We start from the raw sequence: 13,356 nt of genomic DNA, 5'->3' as shown, positions 1-13,356 counted from the left end.
GAGTATTTGCCAGTCCTTCCAATTTGGTGTCATCTGCAAACTTGATGAGTAGTCCTTCCACCCCCTCATCTAAATCATTAATAAATATGTTAAAAAGTACCGGACCAAGCACCGAGCCCTGAGGTACCCCGCTACTTACCTCCTTCCAGTCTGATGAAAAAAATATTAAAAGTATTTAAAAGGGTACCACATAGAGTATGGAGCAGAGTTGTTCTCTCTTGCCCGAGAATGACAGACCAGAACCAATGAGATGAAATTAATTTAAAAATAAATTCTGTCTAAACATCAGGAAGAAGTTCCTGACAGTTATAGCGGTTTTTCAGTGGAACAGGCTTCCTCAGGAGGTGGTGGGTTCTCCATCTTTGGAGATTTTAAAACAGAGATGGATAGTCATCTGTCAGAGAGACTGATTCTGTGAACATTCAAGGGGGTGTCAGGTGACAGTGGATGAGCGATAGGGATGTGAGTGCAGGGGGTTGGACTAGATGACCTAGGACCTCCGTTCCAACTCTGTTATTCTATGATTCTATGGCATTCTGATTAGTAAACGATGAAGCATTCAGAATCCTTGAAACATCTGAATCTTTTAATGATAGCTCAGGAAGCTGTCATGCAAGTGAAAATTGTAGATAGACAAATGCCACATTATTACAAAGCATTAGTGGTACTTGTGAAAGTTTTTTTTAAGGAAACCTGTGCAGGGAACCTGCTGCTGCTTTAAAGCACTGTCACCCTCTTCTGTTGAAAAGGTCAGTTGTTTCAGAAAAAGAGGGAGTTAAATCCCTTCATTTCTTATTCATACAAATATTGGTGCTTAGTGAGTAGAAGCCAACTCCGTTTTTAGAGTTAGGCAAAGCTCCTTGTGAAGCATCTAAAAAAGTAGCATGCTCTCCACTTTTAATTCAGTTTTGAACTTTTATGCTTCGCTGCACAGCCAAGGGATGTTTCCAGGGAGCCTTAAGCAGGAAAAACCCATTCACACCAGTTTTCGTAGGATCAGAATCTTAACTAAAGAAGGCCACAGCTCCTGTCTCAGGTTGCCTGGGGAATACAGGCTGAAGTCTGGGGTATGTCGGACATTTAAAAAAATTGGCCTGTTGCCTGTCCCCACATCACAGAACCATAGAGTTGGAATGGACCTCCAGGGTCATCTAGTCCAACCCCTGCCCTATGCAGGAAATTCACAGCTACCTGCCCACCCACAGTGGCCCCAACTTCATGCCCTCCCACCCCCCAAAAAACCCTCGAATCTCTGGCCAGTTTGGCATGGAGGAAATTTGCCTCCCGACCTCAAAGGGGCATTCCTGGTATTCCTTGGAGGCTGCCTTGCGAAAGGGTATCCTGCTCCTCCTCTGGGGTCGGATCGGATGGGGCTTGTCTGCATTATCCAGGTTGGGCTGCGTGTCTGATGTTCTGTGGCTGTGATCAGGGCAGCCATATCCTGACTAGCAGTCCACAGTTACTTATCTGTTTATGTATTATTTATTTAGAAAATTTGTATTCCTTCTTTCTGCCCATGCAAAAGGCAAAGGTGGCTAACCATGTAAAATGTACATGCTAAAATCACATTTTAAGACTATTAAAAGGAAACTCCTCCAATGTCATTAAAATACATACAAAGCATAAAAACAATTAAAACATTGGTTAGGAAGGAGGGATGATTGAGGGAATGCCAAAGGAAACAAAAAAGCATCACCTGCTGGCATAAGGCAGCAACGGAAGACGGCAGGTGCATCTGCCTGGAGGGAGGAGAGCGCCAGGGGGTAGTGCCGTGACTGAGACCCCCCCCCCCTTGTCTCAGAAGGCAGGGTCTCCCAAGCAAGGCCTTATCGGTTGGGCAGGTTCACAAGGGAGTCAATACTTTTTGCCTAAAGTATTCACTGTGCAGCCTTAACTTTATTGGTTAGTTTGCTCAAAAATTATAACTGGATCTTTTTACAAGCTTAATTCAGAACCTGATTATATTTTGGAATTTCTTTGGAAAAAATGATGTGCTAGCAAGTGGGATGTGGAGAGGCTATTGAAGTTTTGGTTTGTTTTTTTGCTTTGCACAGTTTGCTAGTTCTGTGGAGGCTCTACGGTCCGTATTCAGCTAACTATGAGACTTCACCCACATCATCTTATGTAGCCTCTTTGTACAACCATATGGGCTGCTGGCTTTAAACTGTTAGCTGAAATACTTGCCCATGCTCTCCTTTTCACATCTGGATATTTTAGGAGGCACATAGCTCTGGTACCTTCCCCCTTTTCAGAATAACTTGATACTGCAGTTCTCTAAAATGTAATAATTCTTAGCCCTGTCCCTATTAATCTAGGCAGCACATGCCTCTGTGTATTTTGCATGCATTCTCTTCTATCATACAGAAATGTGTTGAATGAAAATGTTCCTAAAAGATTTGTAGACACTTCAGCCCTTCTCTGTTACCAAATGCATTGCCGGACTCATCTTTCCAGTGACTGACTGGAATATGGTGGTTGTGATAATTTCATCTGTCTCTTAAATGAACCTTTTTGGATGTTAATTTGCTTCTTGAAGAGGCTGGAATCGCTAAAATAGGAATGTGATGCTTCCAAAATTTAAAGCACTCTTTATTTGCTTTGTCAGCTATTCCTCTTATTGTGATGTTTCATTCCTTTTGCATGTAAAACGAAAATATGTCACGGATAACACAACCTGGAAGCCAGCCAGATTTTACTTGTCGTAGAGTTAAAATGTCTGGCTGTGTTTCAAATTGTGCTCAGAACTGAGAATGGATGGGTGCCCCCTTGGGATTTCCCTTGAACTAGGGCAGCCATCCTCAATTCCATATTGGTGGGGAAAAGCAAACACAAGAAGTGGTTGAAATGGACCTGCTTGATTAACATCTGAGGCTTAAAAGACAAACAAAAATTGTTTAACGTGCCAGCTGGGCAAAAGAGGCAGCACGCAAGTCTTGATAATGATGATAATAATACGCAAGGGTCTTATTTCCTCTCATCATTTTGCTGAGCTCACTTTCACTTTTTCAACATCTTCTTGTGCTGCTCCATGGTTTTCATTAAAGCATCTGACTCAGTGGCTAAAAAGGCAAATGGGATTTTGGGCTGTATCAAACGGAGTATCGTGTCCAGATCATGGGGAGGTGATGGTACCGCTTCACTCTGCTCTGGTTCGGCCTCACTTGGAGTCCTGAGTTCAGTTTTGGGCACCACAATTGAAGAGGGATGTAGACAAACTGGAGCGTGTCCAGAGGAGGGCAACAAAGAAGGTGAGGGGTTTGGAGACCAAGACATATGAAGAAAGGTTGGGGGAGTTTGGTCTGTTTAGCCTGGAGACGACTGAGAGCAGATCTGATAACCATCTTCAAGTATTTGAAAGGCTGCCATAGGGAGGATAGAGCAGAACCGGGGTGCCCAAAACTGAACACAGTACTCCAAGTGAGGCCAAATCAGAGCAGAGTAAAGCGGTACCATCACCTCCCGTGATCTGGACACGATACTCCGTTTGATACAGCATAAAATCCCGTTTGCCTTTTTAGCCACCGAGTCACACTGCTGACTCATGTTCAATGCGTGGTCTACTAAGACTCCTAGATCCTTTTGACACATGCTACTGCCAAGACAAGTCTCCCCCATCTTATATTGGTGTATTTGGTTTTTCCTACCTATATGCAGAACTTGACATTTGTCTCTATTAAACTTCATTTTATTCAGTTTAGCCCACTTCTCGAGCCTATCAAGATCATCCTGTATTCTGTTGCTGTCTTCAGTTGTGTTTGCTACCCCTCCCAGTTTAGTATCGTCTGCAAATTTAATAAGTATCCCTTCTAATCCCTCATCCAAATCATTTATAAATATGTTTAATGCTTATATTGATCATACTAATTTTATTGTTGTAATTTAATTATCCTATTGTTATTTGCCCTAGACTTCAGGGATAGAATGGAAATAAATAAATAAATATTTCTATATATTTGATGCCCTGTTTTCTGCCACACTTTAATTGGATCAAGAGCAGAGTTGGGGCAGGGCAACTAATTGGTATAGGATCACTGGAGTTTTTTTGTAGGCCTTATTTATTTAATTTTACTACTTTTTTGAAAAAATAAGAATGGAAAAAATTGGGGGGGAAATATTTCCTGCTCTGTACTTAGAATATAATCTTAATTTAGCTTATTTATTTTTACTTAAATTTAGTAAACAAAATTATAAGAAGTACCTCAGATTAATTATATGACCCAGTAGCGTCAAAACTGAACAGAAATATTTGTTCAGGGAAAGAATTGATCGAGCGTGGCATAAACATTCAATTCAAAGTATTATGCATAAATTATTTTTATTAGAATAATACCAGTAAAATTTAAAGTTGGCGTGGCATGTAGTACCATTTGTTTGTTTGTTTGTTTGTTTGTTTGTTTATTTATTTATTTATTTATTTATTTATTTATTTATTTATTTATTTATTTATTTATTTATTTATTTATATACCGCTCTCCCTATGGGCGGTTTACAGAAAACAAGGAACACATGGTAACAGGTAACAGTAACAGCAGTAATATTATAACAATAATAATTTAACATGATAATAACAATGATACATAAAATAGAAATTGTAAGAGCCTCAGCTCAACTCTTACTGGACCCTGTGGGCAACTGATTAATGTTGGTCGTAAAGGGGGGCACACCCCAGTTTTTGCATGTCCATAGAGACAAGGGCCGCTCTTGTGGCTTTCCTCAGCGAGGTCGCGATCAGGGTGCCCAGGACCTGGGGAGGCTTTTTCTGACTTTCCCCTCCTGTCTTGTGTCCTTGGCCCGGCCGCTCCCTACCTCTCTGCTCGGCGGCGAGGTAGGAAATGGCGGCGGTCGGGCCAATGCACCCAACATTGGAGGGGGGTGGATCGGGAGGCGCTTCATGCTTCCCGATTTGTCAGTCTGGCGGCAAGGGACCAATCGGCAAGGGACCAATTGGTCCCTTGCCGCCAGAATGACAATCGGAGGGCCCAATCGGCACGCGCTTCGCAGCTTCCGATTGGGTCCTCCAATTGTCATTCCGGGGGAAGGGGCCAATAGGCACCCTTCCTCATCCCGGACAGGGCCTGCCCTCGGGGCCCTTACTCTATTATTCTTTCCGCTCCGCAGGAGCGGTTAAAGATACGATGCTCTAGAATGGTCTTTTTAATAGTTTTATACGATGGGGCTGATTGTGATTAGCTGAATTGAAGAGTGATCAATCAGTGATTCAGCTTTGAGCACCCAATCACGTGCATGGTTTTTAATATGAAACCTGAATTTATCTCTTAAGCAGTGTTGATATTATAGTGCTGTGTGTTTTGACCTTGGAAGGATGGCCTTTGCACATTATTTGAAACCACTTACATTACCTGGCAAATCAGAATGATGACTAAAGATGTGGAAATTGTTACCAGCAGTCAAACTAACAACAATCTTAAGAATATTTTTAGTGATAAAAATTGGCTGCATTAAAAAACCAGCCAAATAAACCTTAAGCTGTTAGAAAGGAATAGACAAGAAAGGAATAACTATAACTATAACATTCACTTGTTTTTCATTTTAATTAAGCATGTTGCTTGCTCTGGACACTGATTCTGATCGTGTGTTGTCGCATTTTTATAAAAACAATTTGAAAGAAATCCTCTCCACCTCTTTCATTGCCCCTTGTCCCCAATTGTAAGTACCTTAATGGGCCTCCATAGGAATGAGGAGCCTTTACTCAGGGTGGCCCGGTGGATGCATTTGTAGTGAACTTGTATGTCAAGGAAATTTTCCCTGATACGCACTTTTCAAGTTACTGTGCTGTGTTTGCTTAGATCTCTTTCAAATCCCAAACCTCAAGAAAAGTATATAATACAGAGTAAAGGCTACATTTGCTGGAAGGGCAACGGTGAGTCTGGACTTCTGCTCACTCACTCCGTCTGTATTCTTGAACAGGAAATGCTCCATTGTGTCTCTCCTGAAAATTGCTTCAATCCTCCCCCCCCCCCCCGTCATTCTTGAAAGGGGGAGCAGAAACTCTGTGAGCGAAGACAGGTCCTTCCTTATTCTTGTAAGGTTTGGGTGGGACCCTGTCATGTGCGCGCTCCCAGGTCAGGTGAGACTTCCATGACCGTCTTCTTGCAACTGAGCAGTAGCCTCCTACTTCTCATCCGTGATATGTTTGCTCCGAAAATGGCTGTGGCACATAAATGCTGATTAAACCACCCTTCAGGAACTGTCAGTAATCCAGTCATGTGCTGTGCTGAATGGAATGTGGGAAATAGCGAATGGGCTGCTGTGAGGAGCCCCCAGCCGCACAAAGTTAAACAAGCACGCAGCACCAGGCCTCTTTGTGTTTCTTTATTCTGATCAGGTGTCGGAAATGATTAGGATCAACTTTTTTTCTCTTTCCTTTCCTTTTGTTTTGCTGGCTGATATCCCATGGTGTCCTCGAGGAGAGAGAAAAGGGTTCTAGGCTCAGCAGTTCTGTGATGGTGTGGTGTGCATTCACTTCTGTCTGACTGCAGAATGACAAAACTGCTGCAAAATGCTGATAGAAAATGTTTCTGGTTTTGGTGCCATAGCATCAGTCTGCATTCTTTGAGGCAGTTCAGGCGGTTTTGCAAAAACTCTCTAAAACGCTGTATGTGAGGAAAGTGCTTTGCCCCCTTATCCTCAGACGGGGAGTTTCTCAGGATTGTGCTCGAGCAGCATTAAATGCTAGCAGGAAAGGATGTGCCCCTCATGCCCTCACTTCCTCTTCCCTTGCCCTAACTTAGCTGCCACCCCCCTGTCCAATGCCAACGACTGGTTTTCCAGTCATCCACCTTCTCCTCCCTGTCCCGTGTCTTCCATCGGCTCTGGCTGCAACTCTCCTTGCCAGTCCTCCTTCCCAGATACCCACTGTCCGGATGGTTCAAGTGCCACCCTGGTCTTTTATCCTCTTGATCAACTCTCCTCCCCTCCTTTGTGGTGTCACCTTTCTTCCTCATCTCCATTAAACTGCAGTATTTGCTGGTGTATAAGACTACTTCCCCCCCCCTGAAAAACATGCCTCCAAGTGGGGGGTCGTCCTATACACCGGGTGCCCTTCAGTGGGGATAGACATAGCTGCCCATAGTGGCCCATAGTACTGTAATGTAATGTAGCAAACTCTATGTTTTGAGTGGAAATGTTGGGGGGGTCGTCTTATACGCCGGAAATACGGTAATTTCTTGGGGAAAGCCAGCAGGACCTTCTGGCTCAGAATGTCCCATGTCAAAGGGATGGTGGTGTTATCTCTGGGGAAGAGTACTGGTGGGAATGGCTCAAAACTTAAGCTATAAAGGAAGCCATGTGAGCAAAGCTAAGGCCCAAAGGAGGTAATATTGAGGTAGTATTGCTTAAATGCTAATGCTAGAAGGTTCTGAGCCAAGACAGGAAATAAAGGTAAAGGTATTCCCTGTGCAAGCACCGAATCATGTCTGACCCATGGGGTGACGCCCTCCAGCGTTTTCATGACAGACTCAATACGGGGTGGTTTCCCAGTGCCTTCCCCAGTCATTACCGTTTACCCCCCAGCAAGCAATTTTACCGACCTCGGAAGGATGGAAGGCTGAGTCAACCTTGGGCCGGCTGCTGGGATTGAACTCCCAGCCCCATGGGCAGAGCTTTCAGACTGCATGTCTGCTGCCTTACCACTCTGCGCCACAAGAGGCTCTTAAGACAGGGAATGCTTGATGCTAAATGTCAATTTAGATATAGTGGGTGTTCTAGAAGCCTGGCGAACTGGAGAAAATCAATGAGACATTGTTACCCCTGGATATTATAGCAGACTTTTTCAACCAGGGTTTTGTGAAACCCTGGGTTTTCTTTACAACCCAGGAAGGGTTTCCTGAACATGTGGAAGTTAATTGTTTGTGTCAACCTACCCACTGCTTCCAAAATGGCCAATGATGGGCCTGGACGGGATGAGGAGGGGCGGGGCCCCAAGTGGGCATGTCCACAGCTCTGCTTCCCAACCACTTTCTGCAGAATCACACCACTGCTGGGGTTTCTCGAACCCTGCAGGAGATTTCTCAACGGTAAGAAAGGCTGCTCTATCGATAGGACAGGCAGACAAGCGTTGCGGTGTTGTTGCTATGTATAGCGGAGGGCACAGTGAAACTGAGGGAATAAATCCCTCCCCCCCCCAATTGCTACGGTTGGCCCCAATAACTACCTAAATGTGGATGTGTGCTGTTCCCCCTCTTCAGAACTCTATGGCAGATCTCCTGATGCTTAGTGAAATATAGGATTAATTTTGTGAGAGATTTCTAAGTTTTAGACTTTTTGTTATTTGGTTGCAGAATTCCATTTAAATTCTTTACTTCAAATAGTACTTCTGTGTGTCCAAATATCAAATCTCCCATCCCCCACTTTTCAGAAGCAGGATCTCCTTTCCCTTCAATTTGAAGTGGGAGAAGCTAATTCTCTCTTTCAGTCTGTCTGGTAGGTGACACTCAGATTGGAAATATTACCTTCTGAATTTCTCAAATCCTTTCCCCAACGCAATTACATTAGTATGTACCCTGGTAAAATATACAATAAATCAATCACAGCCTGACTCTCACAAGGCATGTAGAACACATACCTGCTCTGGGGCTCCTTGTTCCCCCTTCCCCCCTCTCAAACACCCACAAAAACAAACTCCTGCCCCCCATTTCTCCCTGCCCTCTCCTCCCCCTTACCTCTCGCTTGCCTGACCTCCTCCCTGGTCCTTCGCTCCCCTCATTGAGACTCTGTCTTCCCTCCCACTCCCCAGTCTTCCTCCCACCTCTCCCTCTCCTGACCCTTGTGGCGGTGCTGGCCCGGCCGCCTGCCATGCTCCACGTGCGTCATAGAATCATAGATCCTGGCCCGGCCGACTGCCCCTGTTGATACAGCCCAAAATGGCATTCGCCTTTTTTACCACTGCATCACATTGCCTGCTCATGTTTAGCTTACAATCCACAAGTACCCCAAGGTCTCGTTCACACACAGTGTTACCTAGAAGCGTATCCCCCATCCAGTAGGCATGCTTTTCATTTTTCTGACCCAGATACAGAACTTTACACTAATCTTTATTCAATTGCATCCTGTTCTCATTTGCCCATTTTTCCATTGTGTTCAGATCTCGTTGAACTCTGTCTCTATCTTCTGGAGTATTTGCCAGTCCTCCCAATTTGGTGTCATCTGCAAACTTGATGAGTAGTTCCTCCACCCCCTCATCTAGATCATTAATAAATATGTTAAAAAGTACTGGACATATATTGGCTGTAAACAATTGCCAGAAGTCAAATGTCTTTTGCTGGTGGGGTTATATGCGCTTGTTGATTGAAGGTGACAGTAGCAGTGGAGTAATGGCAAAAAGGCCATGTTGCCATTGCTAAATATACATCCCTGGCAGTTTGATAATAGGTTCCAGGAAGTTCAGTGGAAAATTAAAACAAAGCAACATTTATAGCTGATTGAACTTGAAAAGCAGTTTTCGTGCTGAATGGCAAATATGTGGACATCAGCATTCCAGTGTTCTGATGCAAGCCTGCTGGACAGCACTGACCCTATGTGTACAGAATGAACTGTGACCATAGCAGTGTCCTCAATGGCTTTGGCTCTGAAATACCTTATGGGAAGGCAAGATCTGCTTTGTCCACAGAAGAATGTCTTCTGTACCTATCCAGCTGTCTGGAAGCAGTGATCGGTTGGCCCAAGCAAAGCCGTCTAAGATTTAATCCTTCAAAGACGGAGGAAAGGTCCAAGCGTGGAAACGTTGGTTGCCTTACCTGGATGGGATACAACTATTAGTTGTGCACTCAGACAGGAACCTGGGCAAGATTTTTTTACACCTCCTTCTCCATGGAGGAACTGATCACAAGAGGAGCTCGACTAGCATTCTTCTACCTGTAGCAAGCCAAACTGCTAGCGCCCTACTTGACCACCTCTAGGCTGGACTTCGGTAACTCACTCTACACATGCCTATGCTTAACCATAATCTGGAAACTGCAACTGGTCCAGAAACTGCAACTGGTGCAGTGGCCAGGATCTTCACTGGAACAATGTGGCGGTCCCGAATCCAGTCCACTCTCCAACAACAGCACTGGCTACCAGTTGAATTCCAGATCAGACTTCAGGTTTTGGTAATCACCTTTAAGGCCATATGCAGTCTGGGCCCAGTATACCTGAGGGACATCCTAACTTCCTACACCCCCAAAAGAATCATAGAGTCAGCAGGCGCCTCCAGGGTCATCTAGTCCAACCCCCTGCACAATGCAGGAACTCACAACTACCTGCCCACCAACAATGACCCCAGTTTCATGCCTGAGTGTTCCCTCCACCAAAAATCTCCAGAATTCAGTATGGCCTGGAGGAAATTCACCTACCCTCCAACAGCAGCAATTAGCAATTCCTTGGGTATGCAAGGAAGGGCTTATTACTGTTGTTAGGTGCAAAGTTATGTCCAACCCATAGTGACCCCATGGACAATGATCCTCCAGGCCTTCCTGTCCTCTACCATTCCCCGGAGTCCATTTAAGTTTGCACCGACTGCTTCAGTGATTCCATCCAGCCACCTCATTCTCTGTCGTTCCCTTCTTCTTTTGCCCTCAATCGCTCCCAGCATTAGGCTCTTCTCCAGGGAGTCCTTCCTTCTCATGAGGTAGCCAAAGTATTTGAGTTTCATCTTCAGGATCTGGTATTCTAAGGAGCAGCCCAGGCTGATCTCCTCTAGGATTGATCGGTTTGTTTGCCTTGCAGTCCAAGGGACTTGCAGGAGTCTTCTCCAGCACCAGAGTTCAAAAGCCTCAATTCTTTGACGCTCTGCCTTCCTTATGGTCCAACTTTCGCAGCCATACATTGCAATTGGGAATACCATAGCCTTGACTAAACACACTTTTGTTGGCAGGGTGATGTCTCTGCTTTTTAGGATGCTGTCTAGATTTGGCATAGCTTTCCTCCCCAGGAGCAAGCGTCTTCTAATTTCTTTGCTGCAGTCCCCATCTGCAGTGATCTTGGAGCCCAGGAAAATAAAATCTGTCACTATCTCCATTTCTTCCCCATCTATTTGCCAGGAATTGAGAGGGCCGGATGCCATGATCTTTGTTTTCTTGATGTTGAGTTTCAAGCCAACTTTTGCACTCTCCTGCTTTACCCGCATCAACAGGCTCTTTAGTTCCTCTTCACTTTCTGCCGTTAGAGTGGTATCATCTGCATATCTGAGGTTGTTGATATTTCTCCCTGCAATCTTGATCCCAATTTGTGACTCCTCTAATCCCGCCTTTCTCATGATGTGCTCCACATACAAGTTAAATAGGCAAGGTGACAGTATACAGACTTGCCGAACTCCTTTCTCAATTTTGAACCAATCAGTGATTCCATGTTCAGTTCTCATTGTTGCTTCTTGACTTGCATATAAGTTTCTCAAGAGACAAATAAGATGCTCTGGTGTTCCCATCTCTTTAAGAACTTGCCACAATTTGTTGAGCTCCACATAACCAAAGGCTTTAGTCAATTAAGCAGAAGTAGATGTTCTTCTGGAACTCCCTAGCTTTCTCCATGATCCAGCGTATGTTGGCAATTTGATCTCTAGTTCCTCTGCCTCTTCGAAATCCTGCCTGTACTTCTGGAAGTTCTCGGTCCACATATTGCTGGAGCCTAGCTTGTAAAATTTTGAGCATAACTTTGCTATCAGGAGAAATGAGTGCAATGGTGCGGTAGTTTGAACATTCTTTGGCATTGCCCTTCTTTGGGATTGGAATGTAAACTGACCTTTTCCAATCCTGTGGCCATTGTTGAGTTTTCCAAATTTGCTGGCATATTGAGTGTAGCACTTTTACTGCATCGTCTTTTTTCTTGTTTAGAAAGTTATTATTGTACTGTTAACTGTTATAATATCGCTAGTCAATTGGTCCCCATTTTTATAGTGGTGGTAATATATATACCACCCCCCTCCCAGTTTGAATACCATCCTTCCCTATTTTTAAGATGTAATCTGGATGTTTTACGGTTGGATGTTTTATGATATGTTTATTGTGAACCACTGCCAGCCAGCTGTGCTGGGAGCAGCAGTGTAGAAATTTAACAAATAAATAAATATCCCTATGTTTTATGTAAACTGCCATTAGCCTTATCGGAGGGTGGTATGGAAATACAATAAACAAACAAATAAATCTGAATCTCTTTCCAAGCCCTCAAGAACAAAAAAACCTCCCCTTTGACAACTCAGGAAATTGGCAATGAAGATGTTATTAGTAGTATGCAAGCCATGAAAATTTATGGAGTATTATGGAGCTTAAAGCATTGTTGACATAGTTTTAAATTTCTCCTGGGCTAAATTGCCTGCTTAATTTTGACCTCTTGTCATCCACAACTCTCCCCAACCCAAAATCTGGTATAAAATTCTCCACAGGAGTAGTGACTGAATCAAATTCTATAGTGTGTTACAACCTAATTGCTCTTAGTGACATGTGCCAGTTTCTGTTCAAAAGGCAAAATGAGTGCTTAAAGTTGACACTCATCAAATGTGTGCTGTTGGTAAGCCACACGGATCCCAGTGTTGTGTTGCGAGTGCATAGTGAAGTGATTCCTTTGGGCTTCCTTTCGGCTGGCCAGGGGGTTGGAGCAGCTGCTTCCTCACGTTCAGAGAGAACTTTGGAAAACACAACTGCGAAATCACAGCAGTTTTGTGATCAATAATGGTCAGTGTTGAATCATGGGCTGACAAACGTGTCTTTTGGCTCTGACTTTGAAATTTGATTTGGAGTTCAATCTCATTGCTGTGGACCGAGCATGGTCACTTGAGTTACTGAGAGTTCATTCATGCCATGGTCTGACAGTTGTCTTTTTCTTGCCTTAGTGTGATGTTAGTTTCTTTGTGTGTGTCGTTTTGCAGTTAGAACTGTTATTTTGAAAGGAAGGATAAGCATGCATTGTGTTTGTACTCCTGAAGACTTTATTGGGCGTTCTCAGTAGTAGTCTGTTGTTGGTTTTCTCATGGTCTCTTCAATAGCTAGTACAAACATCATTTGTACTAGCTATTGATTCCAACTGATTTTTAAAAACAATCTCACATTACAATAATAGATGGAGATTTGCAAGGTCATGGATGACTATGGCCAGACCTCTGCTATAGAAATCTGTGCAGCCTATGAATGAATGGGTGGTGGTTGTAAGACACTTTTGCCCGTTGTGGCCGCCTAAATCTTGAGCATCCCCTCTTCATACTTGTTTCACCAAGGTGAGAAAGACTTTAGCAATGATAGGGAGCTGCAGGCCCTTCTAACAAGTGGAAGCAAATGGAAGCAAATCTTATTGATTGGGAATATTTTTTTTACACTGATAAGACTGACGATTCCAGCCATTTATTTTTAGTGTTACCTTAATTATTAG

At 43.8% G+C, this 13,356-nt stretch overlaps 1 protein-coding gene and 1 long non-coding RNA gene across 7 annotated transcripts in view; one reads left to right on the top strand and one right to left on the bottom strand.

Annotated features, from left to right (window-relative positions):
• Positions 1–13,356, top strand: part of GBF1 (golgi brefeldin A resistant guanine nucleotide exchange factor 1) — a 151,747-nt gene that overhangs the window by 45,247 nt on the left and 93,144 nt on the right. The window lies entirely within an intron of this gene.
• Positions 1–13,356, bottom strand: part of LOC143844088 (uncharacterized) — a 46,749-nt gene that overhangs the window by 31,327 nt on the left and 2,066 nt on the right. The gene's annotated exons all lie outside the window — the stretch shown is intronic.

This window comes from Paroedura picta, chromosome 8 (assembly GCF_049243985.1).
Source record: "Paroedura picta isolate Pp20150507F chromosome 8, Ppicta_v3.0, whole genome shotgun sequence".
Classification (NCBI taxonomy): domain Eukaryota; kingdom Metazoa; phylum Chordata; class Lepidosauria; order Squamata; family Gekkonidae; genus Paroedura; species Paroedura picta.
The sequence above is the reverse complement of the archived record's forward strand: the minus strand, read 5'-3'. Positions and strand labels throughout refer to the sequence as shown.